This window comes from Podarcis tiliguerta (assembly GCF_965153285.1).
Source record: "Podarcis tiliguerta genome assembly, chromosome: 8".
NCBI lineage: Eukaryota > Metazoa > Chordata > Lepidosauria > Squamata > Lacertidae > Podarcis > Podarcis tiliguerta.
The window spans coordinates 32567221-32588861 of NC_139541.1; the positions used below are offsets into that span (position 1 = coordinate 32567221).

A 21641-nucleotide genomic window follows, 5' to 3' on the forward strand; every position below is an offset into this window, starting at 1 on the left:
ATGTTGCTGAGTATCTTCCTCAGAAGGATTGTTCCAGGTCAAGGTTCCAGCAGTCATTTTATCCTATCAAGGAATTTTGCTATTCCCCCCCCCCTATTTTGTAAAACAAACAAACAAAAAACAAAAACAAAAAACTACACCCTAAAGAGAAACATCCCAGTGTACCTTTTGTGGTGGTTGAGCATGCAGATGGTTTGACACACTTTTTGGCAGGATTTCTTTCTTTCTTTCTTTCTTTCTTTCTTTCTTTCTTTCTTTCTTTCTTTCTTTCTTTCTTTTCTTTGGTTTTTAAAATGTGTTGTGGATTTTTTTGCACTTCCTGCCATCCTAAAGCTTCTCCCGAATGTACTGATACCTCCCTCCTGTTTATCAACTGCCCAATTGGGCTAAAAAGCTGTCAGCACTCAGCACCTGAGTTTGCTATAAGAGGGGGCAATTACAAGCAGAAAGAAGCCTGTTAAAAGGGGTATGTGGAACAACACTGCGGTGCAAAGTTCCATGCACCTTTATGGTATGAAACACCAGCCTTGAATATCTAAATCACTGTATGGCCTTGAGCAGTGGCATTATAGAAGGCGCAGTGAAAAAGCCCCCTTAAGTCTAACGTAATATGCAACACCCGAAATCATCAAACTAGGTTGCCAGCAATCTTCTCTGTTAGGCAATGTATTGCTTATGTACAAGAAGTCTGATGGACATTGCTGAAAGCTGTGGCCTTTTCATGCAGAGAAGTGTTTTCCCTCGCTGGATTCTCTTGCAGTTGCAAGGCAAGTAGATGGTTCCTTTCTTGTGGCTTCCTTGTTCTTTCTGTTTGAATTGGTTCCTCTATGAAGTAATGCTTTGATGTTCCACAAGCCCACCCACAGTTATTCCAGCAAGGAATAATCTACCAGCATCACTCCCACAAGAGGTAAGGGTTACCAACTTGGATGGCATTTGAAGAGAATTAGACAAATTCACGGAAGATAAGGCTAGCTCTACCTGCACTGTTGGAGGCAGAAATGCTTCTGAATACCAGTTGATGGAAGCCACAGAAGGAGAGGGTGCTCTTGTGCTTAGGTTGTGCTTGCAGGCTTCCATAGGCAACTGGTTGGCTGCTGGGAGAACAAGATGCTGGACTAGATGGGTCATTGGCCTGATCCAGCAAGCTCTTCTTATGTGGCTATGGCTGGTGGGAGGTTACAACATTTGGGTCTTTTTTGTTTGGAGAAGAGGTGATGGAGGGGTATAAAACTGTGCAGGGGTGTGGAGGAACTGGAAAAGAGGAAAGTTCCCCCCTACTCTCTCATAACGCTGGAACTTACGGGCTTTCAATGAAGCTGAATGTTGGAAGATTCAGGACAGACAAAAGGAAGTGCTTCACACAGCACATAGTTAAATTGTGGAGTTTGCTGCCACAAGTTGTAGTGATGGCCAACAACTTGGATGGCTTTAAAAGAGGATTGACCTACCTGTGCATCTGTCCCAGCGCTCTATTCAACAACGCCTGTTCTATTCCTTCTGGGACTCAGATTTCAGCTTTCTGCAGCTAGTGCCTAGTCCCGTATCAAGGATGAGCTTTAGTCACAGCCCCCCAGGACCATTACTTTCCTTCTCTTCACTTTCCTTCTCTTGCGAACCAATGGTCTGTGATGGTTTCCTGGTAGCACTGTGACACATGTTAGTAGAATAGTACTGTGTAGCCTTTTGTTGGTCTGATGTCACTGATCTGTGCCAAAGCCCCAACACTCATACTAAAACAAATAGCAGTTGATTGAATTTGCAGCTTCCCAGCTTTGGGAACCTTCATAGCATTGATTGCACCGAAGTTGGGACCAAAAGGCAAAGCAATAAACAGGGAAATAATTGAATCCCTTGCTTTTGTTTCCACATTGTCAGTGTCATTACCACCCCTCCCTTCACCCCTTTGTTATTAACAAGGCATCTGAGCAGCAAAGATAAAAAGAGCCGTCTGATCCGGTCCAAAAAAGAAGCTGGATTTGACTTCTGGGTTGTTATGTAAAGCTTGATCAAATCCTTTTCTTCTTAACAGACTTAACTGGTCAACAGCAAAAGGCTCTGGATTCTTGGATTAAGATAGTATTTGGTAAGAGGACTGGTGCATTAGTGCTTTTCTTTTGAACTGTGGAAAGAACAAAGTAAACATCAAAAGCCTTAAGCCACAAGAGCGGGTTGTTGACTCAGTGTTGATGCTTGACAAGAGGCTAGGACACAACTGGAGCGCTTCTGTTTACCAAGCGGCAGGCAGGCAGGCAGGCAGAAACCGTTGACCAATGCTGCCCATTTCAGCCTTTGCCTGCCTTTGATTTATTGGCTTCCCAAGTCTCTCTAAATCTGGGACAAATGAATTTTTCACACAGGGCATGCTAAAGTTAAGCAAAAAATAAAAATAAATAAAAACCAGAGATTAATACTGGCCACTGGTGGATACAGTTGACCATCTTGCTCTTCTTCAAAAGTAAATAAATCTCTTTTGGCAGCTGCTCAGAATGGGAAGCTGTAAATGCAAAGGACATTTCAGCTGGTGTGGCAGCTTCTACATGCTGAAATCCTCCTGTGCACAGTGACCCAGTCTCTGCAGCCTGTAGCCTGAGAACAGCCCCAGACTTGAACCAAGATGGAACCCCTTCCTGGCACCTGGAAGTGACATCATCCATGGGTGGCTGTGGGATCTCCTGGGAAATAGGAAGATGGCCTGAGATGGCCAGATGCAGGAGTAGAAAGCCAGGAGGAAGTAGCCAGAGAGGAATGGGATGAAATGGGAGACAGAGGACAATTGTGAAGGGGAGCAGTAGGAAGGCAGGAGAGAGGGACAAAGCGAGAGAGAAATGGAAAAGCCTGGGAAAGGAGGGCTCTCGATTAATAGATAAGGATAGAGGGAGCTGCCTTATACTGAACCATTGGTCCATCTAGATCAGTACTGTCTGCACCAGCCGTTCCCAACCTTGGGTCCCCAGATGTTGTTGGGCTACAACTCCCATCATCCCTAGCTAGCAGGAGCAGTGGCCAGAGATGATGGGAGTTGTAGTCCAACAACATATGGAGACCCAAGGTTGAGAAAGGCTGATCTACACAGACTAGCAGCAGCTCTCCAGGGCTTATAAAAACCATCCTATCCAAGTCAGCTTTTCAGCAAATCGTCTCACTGAGCAGCTGGTCAGATCGCTGTGCCTCGCCTCTTCTGGGCTCTCACCACCAGCCTACTGGCAGGAGCCCTGAAAACCTTTTCCCTTCTTCCTACAGGGCCACATCCCCTCACCTGCAGCCAGATCCGTACATATGCATAATGCATTGTACGTATGTGCCCTCTGATGCATATCCTCACTTTGCTGTATGTGCCACCTTTCCTCTGCTGGCATCTGCTTTTGGAAGTTGCACAGAGCAACTTCACGGAAGCAAGTTGTTCTGTGGAATGTCCTCCCTCCCTTTCTTTCTCACACGTTGCCTTGGCCTCTGGCTGGAATCCCCCTTCATCCTGGACCTGCCAGCCTCCTGTGGAACCCCAAACTTGGCTGATGCAGCCCACAGAGATTGGGCTTGAGGCCAGATGAGTTCGAGCCAGATTTCCAGGGGCCATTGATTGGGGGGGTGGGGACTGCAGGGAGCCAGATGAAAAAGCAGAGACTGCTTTGTTGGGCATGTGAGCCTGAGGTTCCCCTAAACCCAAGTGATGTTTTATACGTGCCAAAAGGACCCAAGCGCCACCTGAGCTGGAAACTGATAAGCTGGCAAATGGGAAAGGTACCATGAAACAACGGTTTGGCCAGGAGTGGGCTGCTGCTGCTGCTGTTGGAGCTACAGCTGGGTGCCAAGTTGAAACTGTTTAGCTTGGCTGGCAGGATGAAAATCGCCAAAGAAACACGAGACTGGTAGGGCTTAGCAGACGGCTTCCTGCGGTTGTGTAACGATCCAGGAAATTGTAAGAAGCAGGTTGGTCACCAGCAGATGAGAGGAAAGTCTTGTGTTGCCATGCGCTCTACGGGGTGGGAGTGGCAAGGAAGGTATACCCTTGTGTGTATAAGAGAGTTCGAACCATTCCCTTGACAAGGATTGGTAATTTAAATCTCCCAAGCTGCTGCTTCAAAATGATTTGGCCTGCTGGATTTTTTTCCTCCTTCTTCAAAAAATGTCAGACTGAAAGTGTTTCACCGCCATCTGACAGTGACTCGGGCCACTTCTGCATCATGCATTTGGAGCATTATCATGCCACTTTAAACAGTCATGCCTTCCTCCAAATAATCCTAGGAACTGTAGTTTGTCAAAGGTGCTGAGAGTTGAAAGGGGTTCCCTATTCCCCTCAAAGGGCAACAAATCCCAGAGTTCCTTGGGAAGGGGAATTGCCTCTGCAGGGCCATCCCATAATTGATAGTTGATGGTTTCCAATTTTAATATTTTTATGTGGGTTTTTATTGTTTTTATTCTGAAATAGAATGATATAGCTGCATATAGGTATTACACACACACACACACACACACACACACACACACACAGCATTTGGGAAGTTCCTGTGTCAATCTCTGGCATCCTTACTTGAAAGGATCAGGAGGTGAGTGGGTGGAGAAGACCTGTCTCCGCTTGGGACTCTGGAGAGCCACTGCCAGTCAGAGTCGGCAGTTGTTGGGCAATTGGACAAACTGTCTGAATTGGTAAAGAAGGCTGCCTGTTGCTGAATGTGTTGAGCAAAGAGAGAGAGAGAGAGAGACAAACTCTGCTCAAGGTCAACCACAGCGGGTGAACAGTGACTACAGCAAGGGCTCAAGACAGTGAAGTGTTTTGAAGCCAGCCTCTTTGGAAACAAGGCGAATGTCAGTGGTTTAATTCATTCTGCTTGAGGAACAAAGATCCCCTTTCTCCTTTTAATTGCCCAGTAATGATTATTACTTGATCCTCCTCCCTGCGCACCCTGTGGCGTTTAGAAGGGTCTTGTTTATAACTGATATTGTGCAAAGTGAATCAAAATTCTAGCCTGCGCTGTTGAAAGCGGTACCCATTTTTGAGTCATGGTCAAGAAAGTGTGATTTTTGTTATAAATGGTTTATAACAAAGTTGCTACAGTTTTGGTTATGGATGCCTTCTCTCTCCTGCTGCCCTTTCTCCCGGAACATCATGCTATCCCAACAGAGTTTAAGCCAGAAGTGGGGGCTTCAACCAGTGTTGTTGGACTAAAACACCCATAAAAAAAGGTAAAGGACCACTGACAGTTAAGTCCAGTTGCAGACGACTCTGGGGTTGCGGTGCTCATCTCGCTTTACAGGCCGAGGGAGCCAGCGTTTGTCCGCAGACAGTTTTTTCTGGGTCATGTGGCCAGCATGACTAAGCTGCTTCTGGCAAAACCAGAGCAGCGTACGGAAACGCCGTTTACCTTCCCGCCTGAGAGGTACCTATTTCTGTACTTGCACTTTTTTGGGGCATGCTTTCGAACTGCTAGGTTGGCAGGAACTGGGACTGAGCAACAGCAGCTCACGCCTTCGCAGGGATTCGAACCACCGACCTTCTGATCGGCAAGCCCAAGAGGCTTAGTGGTTTAGACCACAGCGCCACCTACCACCCATACTCCCTGATAAACGACTGGGAGTTGGGAGGACCACAGAATCCCCACAAAAGATCCTCCCTCCCACCCCTTCTCTCAAACCCCCACAAAGAAAGAGAACAGGGGAAAAAGAGGGAGCAGTAATGAAAGAATGGAAAGTATGCCAGTTGGGGCCATAGCTCAGAGGTAGAGCACATGCATTGCGTGCCAGAGCTCCTGGGTTCAATCCCTGGTGTTGCCAGGTAGGGATGAGAAAAGACAGCTGCCCGAAAGCACGGAAAGCAGCTGCTAGTCAGTGTCAACAGTGCTGAGATGCACCCGTGGTCTGACTCAGTGTAAGGCAGGTTCCTCTGTTCCTAGCTGCTCATTTAGTAAGTGAAACTGAACTCCAGTTCACATGGAGAGCTGTGTGGTAGCGTAGAATGCTTCAGGGACTCCAGACGTTGGCTTGGTTGATCCTTCTCGCTTTGCCAAAAAAAACTTCACAAGCTTTTCATCTTGCATTGTTTAATATGGAAGGTTCTCAAGGACTGAACACAATATTAGTAAGAATAATAACAACAGAAAGAAAGTAAGTAAGTAAGCGAGGTGGATGGTGACTGGGGAGAGGGCGATCTCTGCTGCGGCATCCTTTTTGTGGAATGCTATCCCCAGGAAGACTCACAGTTCACAATGGATATTGGCCAGGGATGTTGATCTTAATCATGTTGCCCTGGATAAACTGGCTGCACGCTGGAATGTAGGGATGTCTGAGAAATTCGATTCGGTTCACATTTAAAAGCAAACCTATCTAATTCGTCCTTTCTGAAGCAACACAACCAAACAACAACACAACATAAGCACAACTACCCTCTGAAAGTTTCACATTTTCCCAGCTTTTGCAGTTCAGTTCTCCAGCCAAGTAACATGCCCAGTAATGCGTATGCTATGGTAAAGTGTACATTGAAATGCATGAATTAGTGATAATGACTTACAAATGTGCTTTATATTTTAGGGGGAAATTGCTTTGTGAAAGATGCATATATTGAGAGAAATCTGCACTAAAATGCTGATGAGGATTGTTTCTTAAATATATATATATACGTATATCTCAAACTGATGTGGAAATATGGGGGACTGAACTTGAAATAGGAACAATGAGAAACTGGGAGAAGCCAAAATGGGTTGCTGAATCTTTCGATATGAAATGCACCCAATAAGCCTGTAGTTCTGCATTGTGATGGAAGGACAAGCAGCAGTAGACAGGCTGTCCTTCTGGGAAGGCATAGCTAATGTTTTCATGGTGGAACCTCTTGTAGCCTCCTGAGAAACTTCGAGTTTCCTCGAAAAATGTCCAAAAACCGTGGTTCTGATTCCACAGCCTTTCAGCTCCATAGAACACAATAGGAAGCCCCTTGATTCCGAATGCCCTATCTTCACAAAGGTCCAGTTATTGACTCCACTACCCACTGCTTTTTCTTTGAAAGTTCAGGGGCAATGGCACTGTATGTCTGAGTCAAGCCGCCCCCCCCCCCCGGGTGTTGTGTGTAGAACTAACAGTCCCTCCCTTCTCTCTTCTGGCTCGAAAGCAAGTATCCCAGTTAGGGAGAATCACCCGAGGAAATGGAATTTCCAAGCTATCTTTTCATAAAGTTTGTTAAATTCTGGAAGCCCCTTGGGGCGGGGTGGGGGCGGGGAGATGGATGGACGAATGTTTTCAGACACAACAACCCCATTGTCTTGGCAAATCTATAACAAACACCCAAGCACAGACATAGGCAGAAGCAATTGCAGGAGGAAGCGAAGGGAGAGAGAGAAAAATGGGGGGAGGACCTTGCCTTGGTCAGCTTGCTGTCCCAGATTGAAAGTGCGAGAGCAGCCAGGGGCCTATTGTGTGCTTTCGGCTCGACTTCTGCTTGGAATAGCCGCAGAAACCCAAAGTTTTTGCTCCACAGGCAGAACAAGTGGCCTTTGTTACCTAGACAGATTACAGCCTTCCCCCCCACCCTCTCCTAAAGTCTGCTCTTCATAAAAGCCCAGCGTGAACAGTGGAATTTCTGACTTGCCTCAGATTCTGAGGCGACTTTTATAGTTTTCAAGTAGCTTCGGGGTTATATTTTAAAAGTTGAATTTCATCACATGTTTTAAGTTTGCTGAGGAGGAGGGGGGAAAGATGTATTTTTAGTGGGGGGAGGCAAGTTTTTGCTTCTCTTCACATTCTCTCCCCCCGCTTTAACAGATGTTTCATCTCAATCATATCCAGACCTCAAAGCATGAGCACCAGTCAACTCTTTTTTCCCCTCTCCTGTGGAAGGAAAAGAGAAAAATGTCATTTATTTGGAGGAGAGTCAGTCTCCCCTTCACAGTGGGTTTTTTTTTTCATTTCATTTTATGGAACCACAATTAGTCTGTGAGTTAAAAGCAAATAATAATAATAATAAAAACCATGAAGGCTGCTGAAAATTAACCTGGAGCACCAGCTCTCCCATATAGATGACCTGGAGACCAGCTGTTCATTTTACGTGGAAACTTTTCCTTCCCACCCCATCCTGCTTTGGAAAAAATAATAACATTTTTTTAAAAGAAAAATGGTCTGCAAGTGTTCAGGTTTTTCTTGTTCTGTAAGTCAGATCTTGGAATGCAGCTAGTCCTATAGCCAATGAAAATGTCTTAGTGTACCCACAGTGCATATCATTCCACTAAGAAAGGTTTTGTATCTATACCTAATCCATATCTATCAGTCTATACATGCGTATATGCATGTAGACTGAATGATGCTTTTAATTTCTACAAGTTGAAGGCGCATTGCTAATGGAGGACTTTCATGGATTTCCATTATAAGTGTTGGGAACCTTTTTTAAAACCAAGGGCCACATTCCATTCCAGCAAATGTTCTAGGGGCCACGTACCAATGGTGGGTGGGGCCAGAAGCAAGGATGGGTGGGGCTGCTAATGTAAATTTTACCTTTGTACAGTAGTTTCTACATATACTCTCACACACCTCTCTGTCCCTCATCCAGACAAGCAAGAGGCATGGGCACATTCTATTCTTGCCCCGGTATGCTTTTGATGTTTCAGTCATTCGATAGCAAAGGTGCCTTTTGTCTAGACAGCTTGGGGTGCTGGAGGAATGGGCTCTGGCCCTAAGGTGAAGGATACAATCTAGCCAAAGTAGTTCCACATAAATGGCACCTCTAGAGACTTGGAAGACTTGGGTCATAGGCCCAGAGACATGAACGTGCACATACTAACTTAAGTGCAAAGATGTAAATTTAGAATTTTAAATCAAGCCTGCCAATTTTGCATCCTGAGAAATTCCTCAGTTAGTTTGCAGGATACTTTATATCAGTTTATCTTTAATTAAACTATCCCCAATTAAATTCTCATCAGATTCTGCTCCAGACCAGTTAGGTGTATTATTTATTTTATTTGTTACAATCAGTCCTCCTTCCCAGGGAACTGTAGCTCTGTGAGGGGGCTAGGGGGCCTCCTAACAACTCTCAGAATCCTTAGGAAACTACAGCTCTGGGGGAAACCCATGACTGTTTAAAGTGGTGTCATAGGCCACATTCACACCATGCAATTACAGCGCTATGTGGAGGCAGAGCCAACGACAAGCAGAGCCAACTTATTCTAGTTTTGTCACATCTCCCTCCTTGCTGAGTTCTGTAAGGACAAGGAAGTTGATGGGCAGTACCACCCTCTGGACTGGCGGTGAAAAAGAAGGCAGGCTGGATACTGCCCCACTTACCCTAACAGATCAACCTCTTCAGTTCTGGGAGTCACCAGCCTCCCTCATGCAGTGGGTACCCAAAGGCAGGTACAGGTAGCTAGCTACAGGTAGCAATGGGGGTACACTTTGACAGTGCTCCAACTCAGGGTCACCATGCGGCTTTCTGGTAGGGTAAAAACATCAGCTTCCTGATGCCCCCCTGCCCTTCCACTTGGTATACCCAAATCCAGGAGATGGGTAGGTAAGCTGGAGGGCAGGTGACAGCACTGAGCTCTGCTGGGATTTTGTGCCCTTGGTAGCTGCCCAAGAATGCTGGTGTCTGCCAGCAGCCCTGTGAGTCCCTTGGTTTTATACAATGGATTAAAAAATGTTCCTAAACCTGCCCATGACAGCAGGAGCATCAGTTGCATGCTTGGTTCATAGCACGCCAAAGAACGTTCAAGATCGGTCTCTGCAGCGTTCTGTCTTTGCGATGAGCTGTGTGAGGGTCATAGTGACAGCTTTCCCCATGGGAAGCAATTTTGATGAAAAGGTTGATATGCTTATTCTATCGTCCTGGTAAGCTTCAGAACTCTTGTTATCATTGCCAATGTGGCAGAAACCCAGTTTTCTCCTTGAACATCTAAGTTAGACAAGAGACTGGTCGGAAATCAAAGCCTGCATTATTAATGGCATTACCTACGCGCACAGCCTTCATTTAAATAGTGTTGCGTAGGCTTTTCCTTAAGACTTTAAAAGTAAAATAAAACAAAACCCTAAAGGGACCACACCAAAAAAAAAAAAAAAAAAGACGAAATGAAAAGGCAAAAGAGAGAGAGAGAGACTGTGGAAACATAAATATGTAAAATTTGGGTTGTGCAAGAGGAGTGCTGTGTTGCTGCATCTGTAAATTGCAGTTGCCAACCAAAATAAGCAACCTTGGAAACGAGAGCAATTTGGTATGTATTATTCTGGGTGGGTCTATCTAGAATTTGCCTTGCCTCCCCTGCCTTCTGCCCCCTTGGTTCAGAGTAGGGCTATTAGCCAGAGTAGGGCTATTAAGGAATTTCAGTGGGTGAAGCAGAACATCTGCTCCGCACGCAGAAAGTTGGCTATGATGAGAACAGGATGCTGGACTAGATGACCCACTGGCCTGATCCAGCAAGCTCTTATGTTTGCACGTGAGTTGAAATCCAAAAAAACCTGGAGCAGGGATAACCATCATGGCAACTTCCACATGTGGTTGGGCTCCCAACTCCCATCAACCTCAGCCAGCATGGCCAATGGTGGTGGGAGATGTGGTTCAACAGCATCTGGAGGGCACCACATTGGAAGGGCTGTAGTTTAGACATAGAGCATCTTCCTTGCATTCAGAAGATTCCAAGTACTTTTTCCAGGTAGGGTTGGAGAGCTGCTGCCAGTAATCATAGACTATACTGAGCTTGATGGAGTGATTCTACTAGAAGGCAGTTATTCCTATGCTGTTGCTATTGTTTTCAGTTCTTACCCACCTTTCACCATAAGGGCCAAGAGCGGGTTACAGCAACTTAAAAAAAACACCCCACATTAAAAACAGTTCAGAACAAACTGTAGCTACAAGAAAAAGGTGGACCCTTAAATACATGTGTCTCCGTTGTCAAAAGCCCAGGTAAAAGAGGAAGTTGTACAATTTGGCCCAGCAAGGCAAGCACAGATGGATGTGTGACAGTTCCCTATTTTTGCCATCCCGGTAAGTCACAAGTTTGGCCTCTGCTAGACCCATCATTCATAGCTGGAGGAAGATTTTCCAGCAGGGTAGCTGTGTTAAGTCTCCTTGCAGTAAAAGTGAGTCCTGTGGCACCTTAAATATTAACAGACTTATTACGGCATGAAGCCTTTGTAAGTGTGATCCTGAAGTGTAAATACACATAGTTGGGGTGGGATTCTGTAGTCCACAAAAGCTTGTGAATAACTATGTTCAACACTGTTCGTGCCTGCAGACCTTTTGGGGTAGTCATACTGCTTCATTTAATGTTCATTCTATCCATGCACTTCCGAAACTTCCTGATGAGATCCTACAACTTTTTGTCCTGCCTTTGTTGCACTGCATTGCAAAAGAGTGCCCCCCCCCCAGTTAACAATAATGTAATAACATCGAGAAAGCGTATCAGGAAAAAAGGAAATAATAAAGCAGAATGATGCATGGACGGTCCAGTATAAATGCCCCACTAATGCACTATCATTGCATCAGTGACATGTTGAAGAACACAAACACTCCAGTCTGGAGGGGCTGCTAGTCTTTAGGGTTTGAAAGACATTTTCTTTTTTGAAGAAGACTGCTCCGCTTTGAGGCTTACATGTTGCAGACTTACACATCTCTCAGTCAGTTAATTGATTAAGTCAGTGTGCATGTTGTAAAGCATGGGTAGGCAAACTAAGGCCCAGGGGCCGGATCTGGCCCAATCGCCTTCTCAATTGGGCCCGCGGACGGTCCGGGAATCAGCATGTTTTTACATGAGTAGAATGTGTCCTTTTATTTAAAATGCATCTCTGGGTTATTTGTGGGGCATAGGAATTTGTTCATCCCCTAGATAGATAGATGATAGATAGATAGATAGGCCCCTCACAAGGTCTGAGGGACAGTGGAGCAGCCCCCTGCTGACCCTTGTTGCTAACCCCTGTTGTAAAGTCTCAAATTGGAGGAGCTTGGTACAGACTCCTAGGGGAAGGGGGGAAGCACTGTCCCTATACTGTCCCTATATGATTGAAAAAAAATAGTTTTATATACAGTGGTGCCCCGCAAGAACAGGGTTTTCCGTTTGCAGAGGCGCTTCGCAAGACGAATTTCCCTATGGGCTTGCTTCGCAAGACGAAAATTGACGAATTTTTTTGAGGTTTTTTCCGCTCCAAAACCCCTTTTTCTGAAGCGCTAAGCTGCTAAAAGCATTTTAGCAGCAAAACCGCTAATCCCTTAAGCCTTTAATAGGCGTTAATAGCCCTTAAACTGCCAATAGCGCTAATAGCGCTAATCCGCTAATGGGCTTGCTTCGCAAGACGAAAAAACCGCAAGACGAAAAGACTCGCGGAACGGATTCTTTTCGTCTTGCGAGGCACCACTGTACTTCTCTTTGTTTCTGACAAGAAGAAGAAATAGCCATATTTACATTCCTTGTCACTGAATTCCCTGAGGCCAGTAATAATTATAACTTAAACACCTCAGTGCAGTTAAGCTGGTATGGTTGGCCCTAAATATTTGCACTGAAGAATCTGTATCAGTGCAAAATTGGAAGTTTATGGTGTTGCAACTGGCCGTAAGAACAGGTGAGAATCTGTGGGCATACCTAGCCTTAATTTGGAACCTTGCCTTTTAAAACAACCACCACCACCCTTTTGATACTTAGCAGTATAATATTTCATCATTAGTTCATTCTAGCCCAAACTTGCTAATTTTTGAGAGAAGGGGTGTGTGTATGCATGGAGAGGGAGGCGGGGGGGGGGGGGTGTAGAGAAAGAAATCATTCTTCTTTGATCTCTGCAGAGATGGGAAAGGGCTGTTCTGTTGAGGCTTTTGGCTAACACAACAAACAGTGTTTAAAATTTAACTTTGCTTAATTAATTAGTAATTCTGTTTAATGCTGTCTGATCTTCATCCAAAAGGTATTCTGAAGCTTGAAAAAAGTGAACATCAAAGTAGGTTGGGTGAAGATGGTCAAGTAAGGCATTTAATCTGGCAGTTGCTGTTGATGAAACATACCAGCCAGGCCACTAATTGGGAAGAGAAAGGACTGTCTGGTATAAATTCATCAAACAATTTAGTGTGAGGAATTGAAGTTTGGTGCCTGAGCTTGTACTGAAGTGATATAATTGCTAACTAATAGCAGTTTAGAACTGCCATATGTTTTGGCAGCGTCTGTCAAAAAAATATTTTTAAAAAAAGAAAGGAGAAAGTGTATCTCTCTCTCTCTGTCTCTCTGTCTCTCTCTCTCTCTCTCTCTCTCTCTCTCTCTCTGTGTGTGTGTGTGAGAGAGAGAGAGAGAGAGCGAGAGAGAGAGAGAGAGAGCGCAACAAATGAGATGTCCCTTACCAACAAACAGCCACTGCAAACAGAGATCAAGCCACTGGAATCTGTTTTCCAAAGTTATTGTAAATGCAAATACATTTTGGGCTCACTCCCCATGGCACTGCCATGAGAACGCTAAGCAGGTTGGTATCAGTTGACACCTACTCGGCAAAATTTTGTAGCCCTTGCCAACCGGAAGTGCCTAGTATTGCGGTTAAGATGGAGTTGTGTGTCCCACTGGGTTTTAGACACTCAGTGGTCTAAACCACAGTTGGCACACACACTGGCGGAGGAAGGGGGTGCTGGGGGTGCAGTCCGCCCCGGGTGTCATCCCTGATGGGGGTGACATCACTGCGCCACCACCTTGGGACACTCACCACAGGCAGTGTCCCCCTGGGATGCTTGCTGCGGGTGGTGGTGCCCCCGTTCTCGCTGCCCCACCCCCATTGGACACTTGCCCCACCCCCGGGTGCACAGCACATGCACCGCTCCTGGTGCCGGAGCAGCCAACTCCTCCTCTGGGTACACAAAGCAGCAGCTGCAGAATGCTTGTGAGTACCAGATGTTCAGATTATATCACACCTATTCCACACTGGCTACATTGGCCAGCTGTTATTCATTTATTTTCCCAATTCAAGATGCTGGCTTTGTTCTTTGATTCTCTAAACCAGGGGTCACCAGACTTTTTCAGCAGGGGGCCGGTCCACTGGCCCTCAGACCTTGTGGGGGGCCGGACTATATTTTGGGGTAAAAAATGAACGAATTCCTGTGGCCCACAAATAACCCAGATATGCATTTTAAATAAAAGCACTCATTCTACTCATGTAAAAACACCAGGCAGGGCCCACAAAAAACCCAGAGATGCATTTTAAAGAAAAGGACACATTCTACTCATGTAAAAACATGCTGATTCCTGGACTGTCCGTGGGCTGGATTTAGAAGGCGATTGGGCCGGATATGGTCCCGGGTCTTAGTTTGCCCACCCATGCTCTAAACCTGTGGTACCCAACCTGTTACACTCCAGATGTTGTTTAACCCCCACCATCCCTGACCGTTGGTTATGCTGGCTGGGGCTGTTGGGAGTTGGAATCTAACAACATCTGCTGGGTGCCATAAGCCTACTCCTGCACGTAACGGTTATCTGAAGGGCCGTTTGCACCCTTGTGGGCCTACCTGTTTGTGGTCCACTGCAGGGGCAGGGGGTGGGACTAAGTTCTATTCCAGAAGAGGCCAGAGGGGGCAGGTGTGTAGTCAAAACCTGGTTGGGGTCAAGATCTATTTGAGGAACTTAGTCAGAGTCCTGTTACACAGTACAGGTGGCTCAGAGTGAGGGGTGAGCTCTGAGGCTAAGGCCTGGTGGACAGAGATTGGCTCTTGGGGTTCAGCTGGTAGAATGCTCAGGAGGGCTGGTATTGCAGCCCAGATTGTGCCCTTGAGGGCAAAAAGTTCCATCTGCCAAACTTGCAGTGGAAATAGTGTTGGTGGAGCAGGTAGCCCGCCTTTAAACCGCGAGCTATAAGTGCATAGTCTCCATCCATTGATTCCTTCTTACAAATGCCCCGTGTTTGTGTCACCTTGGGAAAAATGGGCTTGCCAAGGTAATGTTTAGTCCTGGGCAGAACAGAGCATTCACCATTTGTCTCTAACCTACACCAGGCCCACTCATTTGGTTTTGCTAATGGAGGCTGATTTCTGTTTGGCTTGGGTGATTTCTACCTCCTTTTCCTGGTTTGGGGGGGGGGGGGTTAGCAGAAGATAAGCATCTTGGGGGAATATGTTTCAATCAGTGCAACCATGTGCTTAGCAGGGGGTGATGATACTTTTTCATTCATGTCTTAGAATTAAAACTTGAAAGTGAAATTTGAATTTGAAGATAATTGCCTGGTTACAGGACTCATTTAATTTGGACTCTGAAAACTAGTTGTTTCTTATGATCAGGGCTGTACAGCTCACATGGAATTTGTCTGCCTTATTTGTCCAGCTAGCCCAGAGGTTGCCGAAGAAACTATAATCCTGCATTCTGTTTTGTGCCGACATAATACCTAACCATGGTTCTTTCCTTAACCTATATTTGAGTACACGCAGCAGCTGCTGTAGGTGCTGTATGTGTGTGACTGTGCACACACATATTGCACCGAACCCAAGAGTAACTCCAAAACATCAGAAAACATGGGCAGCATGGGTTGGGAGCAAGGCAGCGTTACGGGGGGCCCAGCCAACACGCACGGGGGTCTGGAACATAACCCTCATGAGAATCAGTCGCTGTCTGTATTTTATTTAAAAACCTATATCAGGGATGGGAAACTTGTAAAAAAAAATTACTGCAAAAACAGAAGTTACTGGACTCCCATAATCCCTAAACATTCACCAGGCTGGCTGGAATTGATGGGAGTTGAAGTCCAACATCTGGAGGGCTTCAGGTTTCCCATCCCTGACCTGTATCATGGTTCTGTGAACCAGGATGTGGCACAGTGTTTTGAAGTGGATTTGCAAACTATATACATGGATTAATCAAAGCTAAGATAGTGAGCAAAACATGGTCTGGAAGTTGCCTTGACAATTAGATCTTGCTAGTATCTCAGCGCTGGTTTCTCCTTATACAAGTGATCTAGGGCAGAGTTTATGTCAGCAAGCCAAACCATGGCTTAAGTGTGGAATGCTTTGGAATTTAACAAGGATCAAAGCAAGAAACCATGGTTGGCACTGGCCATGTCAAATCCTTGGTCTGCTGAAGCTAATTGAGGTTCTCTTTTGCTTTCTATCTTGCCCTGAAAATTTTGATTTGAATTCTTTTCATTCCTGGCTCTTCAAATGCTTAATTAGTGATTGTGCCAATTCTCCAACTGAACGTTTTCTTTCCGATGGCACAAAATCAAGACCCTGCTGGTAAACCACAAATGAGTCTGTGTAATGCTACCTGACAACATTCTTTGTTTATCTAAATTAGTCTTTCTTTTTCTCTCTCTCTCCCCACCACCCTTACCGCAAATCTCTAAAGTTTGGAGAGAATAATAACTCTTGAACCCATAAAATGCTTCTTTCTTTCTTTTTTAGCTTGATTATATAAAAGATGATAGAATCACCCCACTGTTGCTTAATTCCAAAATCCAGGCCATTCAAGAAAAATCTGACTGTTCTTCTGGAAAACATGTCTGTTTCGACTTTGATGTGTCTCCAGGATAAAAGACTTCCAAGTTTGCTGGACAGCCACCAAGAAAGCCTTTATATCTCATTTTTTCTGTTCAAAATCGCCACCTGGATAGTATCGGCAAAAGGCTTTTTCATGGTTGATCTTAAAAGCTATGATATAGCAGGAAATGATTTTCAAGGCATGTATGGATAAGCTTTTCAGGACTTTGTAGAGCGGAGTATTTATTATTCCTTTTCTCCCAGGCCTTTGGCTAATTAAACAATCCATGGCCTTTTAAACTGTGGGGGTGGAATTGTTTTTGTTTGTTACTATGTTGTGTATTTTTGTGTTTTTATATTATAAACTGCCTTGTGATCCTCGGCTGAAGGGCAGCATAGAATTATTATTATTATTATTATTATTATTATTATTATTATTTCATTGCTAAATGCATTAATCAGCAGTTATTTCAGTGTGGAGCATCTCATGGTGGATTAAGTGTGCACCCTGTTTGATCTAGTTACAGGGCATCATTGTGTTTGTGGTCTTGAGAATGCAAAAAGCAAAAAAGGTGGTTCATGCGCATGCATATTTTGTTTGAGAGAATGGCAGTGGTTTGGTGCAAAGTGTCATGAGCCCTGAGAAAATGTCTTGGTAAGGCTGGTATGATGGGTAGGAGAAATGGGATGAGGTTATGGAAATGGATCTTGAAGAGTTCCCGTGTTTTGAGAGTTGCTGCTTTGGATGCTGGGGAGGGGCCAAGTAAACTTTCAGGGGGAAGTCCTTCCCTTTGGATATCTCAAGAGTAGAGGAGGAGCCACCTGACGTGACTCCTACTCTTCCTCCCATCTTCAGATTGCTTCACACCTCTAGGGAGGCGCCCATGGCAATATTGGACAGTGAGTTGACCAGCATGTGGACGCCTGCCTTGCTCTTCAAAAGGAGAGCTTGGGGGCATGTCAAGTGTTGGGAATAACATCTTATCTGCTTAGCCATGTTCCTCAGTGCTCTGATAGAACCACTGACTTGCATACCTTGTAACCTGATCTGTGTTTGGTCTGTACAGTGAAGTCTGAACTAAAGCCTTTGGCAATAATTGAGCTGAGAGTGTGAGTATCCACAACTGGGGGCCAGGGCACAAAAGGAATTAAAGTATCATGAGAATGCAGAAAGTGTGATGTAAAGAGTTTAAAATCTTACAAGAACGCATACTATTTCTTCATGAACATGTAGTTCATGGTGCATGGGTAGAAAGCACGGTGGGTTTTTGGAATTTTCAGATTGCCGAATATTCAGATTGAGGTTCAGAAGTGACAAGGCCGCAATATTCAAACCAACTATCATTCTCTCCCTGCACCCACTTCCAAGCATTTTGTCAGAAATCCCCGTTGGCATGGAATTCTTAAAGAGCCGGTGGTATTATTGCCTGCCTTTATTGGTTAAACTCAGCAACAGCCTGAACACAGACTGCAGATTGACAGTAATGGATTCAGCACCCTTACACATATGCTTTTTGTTCTCTCTTGTTCTTTCTCACAAATAGATGTTATTAATTAACTGTCCTCGGCAAAAAGACATCTGTAAGTATACTTGTGCCAATTAGCTTTCTTTAATGCAGGAATAGTATTTCACAACGTTTGAAATGTAATAGTTTCCTCGCTTTGTTGTATTTCCAGTTTCAAATAGAAAAGGAACATTGTAGTGTGGCGTTCAAGGCACATATTTCCCAATTAATAGCAAAAAGTCGGAGAAAAGGGACACTGTGAAGAAACAAATGCAATGTTTTTCAGAGACGCACTAATAGTTTTGAATAAAAATGAGAAGAAAGGGCCCTGTTTGGCACTATTTGGGGGGCAGTGGGAGGGGGGAGAGGACGCTCAACTCAGGAGTTTCCTCTTACCTGTAGAGGTGGGAAACCTCAGGCCTGGGGGCTGAATGGTTCCCTCCATGCATATCTATATGGCCCCTGGAACTCTCCTCAGGGCATACATCCCACTGGCCCTTTCTTTGTACCCTAAGTGTTTTTGCCTGGCTTGAAAATGCTTTTAAACCCTGATAATGCCTCTTGCTTGTAAGATGATGGTTGTGTAGGAGAGAGCCTATGGTACAAAGGTAAAATTTGCATGTTTTGCTCCACTCACTTTTGCCTCTGATTACGCCCACCACTGTCATAAGTCTTTCGGCACATTGCCCAGAAGGAAATGAAGCCCTTGTACTGCAAAAACGTTTCCCTCTGCTGTCTTTGCTTGCATAGGCTTGATAACTTCAAGGGGCCCCAGTAGACATCCTAAGCAGTGACTGGTGGAGGAGAGGTGCATGCCAGTGGAGTTCCTCGTAAGCTCAGATGACTTAAGCAAGCGGGTACCAAATTCTTTGTTTGAGCACTTCCCTTTCAAGCTGGCCATGGTGTAATTAAAGGTCAGCTTCACAATCCAAGGCTAGTTGCACAGGTTTATGCGCCTTGGGGTCTTGAGGTGTCTGTGGGCCCTTCAGAGCCTGCTGGTTCCATGTTAGATTCCTTAGCTCCAACACACAGGCATCTTTTAAAACATTCTACATGGTAATTAATCTGCATTAAGTCACCTTGAGAGACTTCTTGAAGCCCCCAGGAGATGACAAGGATGATTTTACATAAAGCTCACTGCTGCTGTTGGAGACTCAACACTCCATTGGGTAGGCTGGGCTTGGACTGTATGTCCATGCCAGAACTGACATTTTCATGTCCTAGGAAATGCAGGACGAGGCAGCACTGGCTCAGAGCTAGACTTGTCAACTAACGCCTCCTCTGCAGGTGCAAGATCACTGACAGGAGGCGGAGGTGGTGCCTGCATGGGAGAGGGCTGGTCAGAAGCATCAGGTGACACAAGAACAGGCCCCTTCCCTGACATCCTGCTTGGTCTCTCCCTGCAACTCAGCTCTATGCCTGGCATATTTCCTCTGGCAACTCTTGAGGCTTCCCGGGGACAGTGGAGTCCTAACCCACTAGGACCCTCTCCTATTAAGAAAGGTTGCTCTCCTATAAAGAAAGTGTTTGGGACTTTTTAGTTTAGAGGAAAGACAAGTAAGATAGAAGTCAGAGGTTTATACATGATAGAACAAAACATGGCATGGAGAAAGTGGATAGAGAAATGTTTCTTGCCCTTTCTCATAGCACTAGAACTCGTGGACATCCAGTGAAGCTGTATGTTAGAAGATTTAAGACAGATAAAAGAAAGGATTTATTCATGTGCATAGTTAAACTGTTGAGCTCACTGCCACACAAGGTAGAGATGGCTCCATTGGCCTGATCCAGGAAGCTCTTATGTTCTCGTGTTGTCCCTGAGATCATTGGACTCTAGACCTCTTGATGTCTCTGCAGGGCTCAAGACATATACAAATAAAGCTGGAAAAGCCTACTAACTACTCTTCCATGCTTCCTCACTTTAAAGTAGCTTGTGCCTCCCCTTGCAACTTTAAGGGAGACCATCTCAATGCTCTCTTCAAGTTGGGACCTGGCCTTGAGTTTGTGGCTATGTAGCACCAGCCTCCAATGTCACAAAGTAGATGACCGTTGAAAATAGGATCTTTGGATTATGTCTGCCGTTATTCCCATAAGGAGCAAACTATGGCTTTCCGTAACTGCAAGGCCAAGGACTTATGACCAACAGTGTGCCTCTTGGGGTGGGGTGGGGAGTTGGCATCTGAAGAGGAAGTCAATGGATATTTTTCAAGTAATGATACTGTCCATGGATCTTTTTCCAACGTCTCAGACACTGGAAACAGGAGCCTTTTAATGCTTTCCTCTTATTTAAGATAGCAGTCTAGTCTGGACAGATTTAATATTGTTGGCAAGATTCTTGGTGGAAGTTCTCATTGTGTGTAGCTGAACTCTGGCATGTAGCTCAACGGTGTTTCTCAGTTTATGGTTTTAACTCACCCAGACAAGCATCTACATTTTATTTAATAGCTACTTTCAGTACATTTTTGTTCCGTTTAGTGATCGAGGTTTCTGTCCAATTCGGCTTGTCTCAGTTTCACATTTTTCCATTCTTAAGTTCAGTTCTCCACATGTCCACAACGGTTTGTGATATTTTGTGATGTCCTCATGAAAATTCATCAGTGAATTTAATCTGACGTACACATTTTTGTATGCCATTTTCCCTAATAGGTACAGTTTTGCAAAGCAATTTCCCCATTTCTAATACATTTTGGAATGTAATTTTCACTAACATATGTGCACACATGCACACACACACACACACAATTTTCACTAATATATGAATTTTTGTACGCATTATGTGTCTGAAGAGCAGCGTTACAAAATTAGGGGAAGTGCACATTTCAAAGGTAAACTCCAGTAATAAAACATGAACTCTCATAGCTACAATTTCCAGTACAATGCCTCCGACTACACCTAACTGGTGCCTGAATGAGGAACTGCCCAATTGTATACATTGGGGAAATAGATTGTGGCAATATCGCACCCTGACCCTAGCAAACAACTATGAATCCAACAGCTGTCCATGCTTATTGTATTCCCTTCTAGACAAAGAGTGCCACAAGCTCAGAGCAGCAATTCATGTAATCAGCAAAGCCCAGGTAGTTTTGTGGCTTCCGGTTCCTCCAGCTATCTTTGGAACAGGACCGAGGGGGCTTGCCATGCTGCTCCCCCCAATCCCAAGTACAGTGGTACCTCGGGTTACAAACACCTCGGGTTACAGACTCCGCTAACCCAGAAATAGTGCCTTGGGTTAAGAATTTTACCTCAGGATGAGAACAGAAATCCCCCAGCGGTGGCAGCGGGAGGCCCCATTAGCTAAAGTGGTACCTCAGGTTAAGAACGGTTTCAGGTTAAGAACGGACCTCCGGAATGAATTAAGTTCATAACCGGAGGTACCACTGTACATTAATTTGCACAGCAGTCAGGTCAAGTCTCTGCTCGCTGATCCAATGTGCCCTTTTGTTAAGGACTCTTTCGTGTCCTATTTCTGCACGGGCAGGCTGGGACCAGTGAGGCACATGGACACCAGCCCTTTTTCTGGCTTTTGACTCTTAAGGTGTATATTTTTAAAACCCAACATATTTTTGTGTTTGTAAGTTGTTCAAGTTGTTCTTAATATTGTGTGCTTTAATGTTGTAGCCCACCCTGAGACCTTAGGCTGAAGGGCAGGAAATAAAATAAAATAATAAATAAATAAAGTTATCCACTGATATTTATGTGATTTTGTTTAAAACAAGATAGAGAGAGAGCGACTCTCCAATTGAAATTGG

At 44.9% G+C, this 21641-nt stretch overlaps 1 protein-coding gene across 4 annotated transcripts in view; it reads left to right on the forward strand.

Annotated features, from left to right (window-relative positions):
• NKD1 (NKD inhibitor of WNT signaling pathway 1) overlaps positions 1-21641 on the forward strand; it is a 127038-nt gene that overhangs the window by 73088 nt on the left and 32309 nt on the right. The gene's annotated exons all lie outside the window — the stretch shown is intronic.